Raw genomic sequence first — 5206 nt, 5'->3', positions numbered from 1 at the left:
CCAGTCATTGACAAGTGCACTTCCTCGATTCACAGGTAGGAGATTTTATAGCTCTTTCCGTTTAGGATAGGGCCAGAGTTCGAGGGCTTCAGATTCCCAGCTCAGGGAAGATTATAGTCAGAGGAGACCCTAGTGCCGCGATGCAACCAATACGGCAGATTACATTCCTGACAGTGTCGTCAGGGTTCGGATGCCTGTTATACTTGTGGTCAAGTGGGGCATATGATGAGGGATTGCCCGTCGATGAGTGGCAGAGTTGGAGTTCAGCCTACAGGTTCAGTAACTGGCTCTTCATCGGTACGCCCGGTAGGACAGAATCCCCAGATGACAGAGGCTGAGGGGCAGCATCTACTTCAGGTGCCACTCAGCCCCGTGTATATGCTTTAGCCGGACGGCAGGATCTCGAGTCCTCTCCGGATGTAGTTACAGGTACATTGTCTATATTCTCCCGTGATGTGTATGCATTGATAGATCCGGGTTCTACATTCTCTTATATTACTCCATATGTTACTGGTTGTATTGGGGTGAAACCCGAGTTAATTAGACCCTTTGAGGTACTCACTCCGGTTGGTGATCCCGTGATAGCAAGACAAGTGTACAAAAATTGTGCCGTGATGGTATGTGATCGTCAGACCAAAGCTAACTTGATTGAGCTAAAAATGGTAGATTTTGATGTAATCATGGGTATGGATTGGTTGCCGTCATGCTATGCAAACATTGATTGCCGCACAAAAGGGGTCCGATTCCAATTTCCGGGACAGCCCGGGCTTGAATGGAAGGGTAATACAGCATCTCAAAAGGGCAGGTTTATTTCTTACCTCGAGACAAGGAAGATGATAGCCAAGGGTTATGTTTATCACTTAGTCCGGGTTCATGATACCGAGGCAAAGCCGCCAACTTTCCAGTCAGTTCTGGAAGTGAATGAATTCCCAGATGTGTTTCCGGACGAACTTCAAGGCCTTCCACCAGAAAGAGAGATTGACTTCGCCATTGATGTGTTGCCGGACACCAAGCCTATTTCTATTCCTCCTTATCGAATGGCCCCGGCAGAATTAAAGGAGCTAAAGGCGCAGTTGAAGGACTTGCTTGAGAAGGGATTTATTAGACCCAGTTCACCACCGTGGGGAGCACCGGTCTTGTTTGTGAGAAAGAGAGACGGATCTCTGCGAATGTACATCGATTATAGGCAACTAAACAAAGTGACGATAAAGAACAAATATCCTCTTCCAAGGATTGATGATTTGTTCGACCAGTTGCAAGGTGCCAAGTGGTTTTCCAAAATAGATTTGAGGTCGGGTTATCATCAAGTGAGAGTTAGAGAAGCAGATATTCCTAAAATAGCTTTCAGAACGAGATATGGCCACTATGAATTTCAAGTGATGTCATTCGGGTTAACTAATGCTCCGGCTGTATTTATGAATTTGATGAACAACGTGTTCAGACCCCTCTTAGATTTATTCGTGATAGTATTTATTGATGATATTCTGGTGTATTCTCGCACGGAATCAGAACATGCGGATCACTTGCGAATTGTTCTTGGCATTCTTCGAGCCCGAGAATTGTACGCCAAATTTTCAAAGTGCGAGTTCTGGCTAAATTCTGTGACATTTTTGGGCCATGTTATTTCAGATGACGGCATTCGAGTCGACACTCAAAAAATTGAAGTTGTGAACACTTAGCCAAGGCCTACGACGCCTACAGAAGTTCGTAGTTTTCTGAGTTTGGCAGGTTATTATCGAAGATTCGTAGAGGGCTTTTCATCTATTTCATCCCCATTGACAAAACTAACCCAGAAGTCAGCTAAATTTCAATGGGACGATGCTTGTGAGCGCAGCTTCCAATAGTTGAAGGACAGGTTGACCTCAGTCCCGGTTCTAACACTTCCAGAAGGGCCAGATGGCTATGTTGTGTATTGTGACGTTTCCGTTGTCGGATTGGGTTGCGTATTGATGCAGCATGGTAAGGTTATTGCATATGCTTCGAGAAAATTACGGAAACATGAGAAGAATTATCCAACTCATGATCTCGAACTAGCTGCGGTCATTCATGCCTTAAAAATGTGTAGACATTATTTGTACGGTGTGCACGTTGATAACTATGCAGATCACAAAAGTCTTCAGTATATCTTCAAGCAAAAAGAGTTGAACCTGCGACAGAGGCGGTGGTTAGAATTATTAAAAGATTATGATGTTAACATTTTATACCACCCCGGGAAGGCGAATGTAGTAGCTGACGCACTTAGCCGCCGATCAATGGGCAGTTTATGTGAAGTCCCTCCGGAAAGGAAAGAGATGGTTCAAGAACTTCATCGATTGGATAATCTTGGAGTGCGTGTAATTGATTCGGGCGATGCCGGGATTAGTATAAATGATTCCTCACTTTCGTCCTTGGATATGGAAGTGAAAGAACGTCAGTGCGAAGATCCGCAGTTATGTCGTAATAGAGACACATCTCATGGGAAAGAAAAGTATCTGTTTGAAGTTTCCATGGATGGAATTCTTAGGTACCGAGGCAGGTTATGTGTGTCGAATGTGGCGGAAATGCACCGACGAATTTTAGAATAAGCACATTGCTCTCGATATTCTATTCACCCAGGTGCAACCAAAATGTATCATGATCTCAAGATGATGTACTGGTGGGATGGCATGAAGAGAGACATAGCAGAATTCGCAGCACAATGTCCAAATTGCCAACAGGTAAAAGCTGAACACCACAAGCCGGGAGGCTTATTGCAAGCAATGGAAATCCCTACTTGGAAATGCGAAGTGATCAACATGGATTTCATCATGGGATTACCCCATTCCCGTGGCAGGTATGACTCTATATGGGTGATCGTGGATAGGCTGACGAAAGCAGCCCATTTTCTTCCAGTCAGGACCACGTACTCAGAGGAAGACTATGCAAGGTTGTATCTCAAAGAAATTGTGCGACTCCGTGGAATCCCATTATCTATTATCACAGATAGAGGAGCATAGTTTACAGCTAAGTTCTGGAAATCTTTTCAAGAAGGTTTGGGCATGCAAGTGAAGTTTAGAATGGCATTTCATCCGCAAACTGATGGGCAGGCCGAGCGTACCATTCAAACATTAGAAGATATGCTACGGGCGTGTGTGTTGGATTTCGGTGGTAGCTGGGAGGACCACTTACCCCTTATTGAGTTCGCATACAACAATAGCTACCATTCAAGTATACAAATGGCTCCATATGAAGCTTTATATGAAAGGAAATGCAGATCTCCAATCGGATGGTTCGAAATAGGAGAAGCACAATTAGTGGGACCTGAATTGATCCAACAAGCAATAGAAAAAGTTAAGGTGATCCAAGATCGGTTGTTGACAGCTCAAATTCTCCAAAAGTCCTATGCGGACAACCGCTGATGACACTTGGAATTTCAAATTAATGATTGGGTATTTTTGAAAGTGTCACCCATGAATGGGGTGATGAGATTTGATAAGAAAGGGAAGCTAAGTCCCAGATACATTGGACCCTACAAAATCATTCGCAAGGTGGGTCAGGTAGCCTATGAATTGGATCTATCTTCGGAGCTTGAATCAATCCACCCAGTTTTCCACGTTTCGATGCTCCGCAAGTGCCTTGGAGATCCCACCAATTTGGTCCCAATAGCCGATGTGCAAATAACGGAAAAGCTAACCTATGAAGAAGTGCCTATTGCCATCCTAGATAGGCAAGTGCGAAAGCTTCGAAACAAAGAGGTAGCGTCAGTCAAAGTATTGTGGCGAAACAACCATCGGGAAGAAATGACTTGGGAAGGGGAAGAGAGTATGAAGTCCAAGTACCCACACTTATTCCAACCCCCGGGAGAGATCCAAGACGAAACGCCGACGATATGAGGTATGTACGCTTTATTTTTATGCTTTTGGTCGTGTGTGGCCATAGATATGTTGATATTGTGATGTAGCCCTGTGAGGCGATGATATTATGGGTTGTTGTGACAGGTTGGTAGTGTCAAATTACAGGGGAAACTCTGGCGAAATTCTTGTAGAATCCTGAGTGTTTAACATTCGAGGACGAATGTTCCAAAAAGGGGGGAAGAGTGTTACACCTCGGAAATTTCCCCACGAACGTACAATGAAATGTTGCAGGTTTACACTTTGACCCAGTTGGTCGTAAAGTGGAATACGGCCCGTAAAGTGATTTACGGACCGTAAACTTGTTATGTTCCGTGTTTTCGTATAATTGGAAATCGAGAAATAATTAAGACTTGTATGTTACAAGGAAATATTTTGATTCTAGTTAATATGACTATGTTGGTTATGAAACCATTGGTGTAAATACATTGGGGAAGGCCGAGGGAAAATTTGGAATTTTGGAAATTAGTTTCGGGAATTATAAAAAATGAGATTTTAACGAATTGGGCCAAAAAAAAATTGGAAGAAAAATTGAGCCCAAAAGCTAAGGGTGGCCGGCCAAAGGCTTGGCCCAAGCCCTTTATTAAGTGGTCATGTGACTTTCACATGACCCTTAGTTAGGATATATATCCATATCTCTTAGAATTATCAAGAAAATTACACAAACTTATCCTTGAGCTCAATAATACTCTCTCGGCCGAACCCCCCTTTGAGAGAAAGAAATTTTTTTCTAGCCTTTGTTTGTGATCCAAAAATCTTGTTCTTTCCATATTTGTAGTGTACTCAAGAAGCTCTTCAACGTGATATAATTTATTTGGCGGAATAATCACGTTTGCGACAAGTCGGATTTTCAAGAAAAGGTAAGAATTTTTCCACTTTGATGTTATGGAATTTGTATGAATATGATAAGGATTAAGAATAGACGAGAACTTCGTAGTTTTGGTGTGTGTATGAAATCGTGGGTGTTTGCGTGTGTGGTGTTGTGGCCGTGAGATACAAGGAGTAGAAGGCAAGGTGAATTTGATTTGTTTAGTTGATTAATTGTGTCGTTGTGGCATTTATAACGTAAACGAATGTTTAATGAAATGAATTGGTATTGAAAGTGGTGGCGGATTATTATGGAAAAGTATATGATTTCGGTATATTTATGTATATCCTTGTATAATTATGATATTAAGATTTCAAATGTGACTTATGGTTGTTGTTAATGAATTTGGAATAAAACAATGCGAGTTAGTAAGTTCGTCGTAGTTGTTGACGTTCGGGATGCAATATGGAAAGTAGCGAATTGTTTCAACTTATGTATATTGCTTGGAATATTATTGGGACGTGTTTGA

This window comes from Lycium barbarum, chromosome 1 (assembly GCF_019175385.1).
Source record: "Lycium barbarum isolate Lr01 chromosome 1, ASM1917538v2, whole genome shotgun sequence".
NCBI classification, from domain to species: domain Eukaryota; kingdom Viridiplantae; phylum Streptophyta; class Magnoliopsida; order Solanales; family Solanaceae; genus Lycium; species Lycium barbarum.
The sequence above is the reverse complement of the archived record's forward strand: the minus strand, read 5'-3'. Positions refer to the sequence as shown.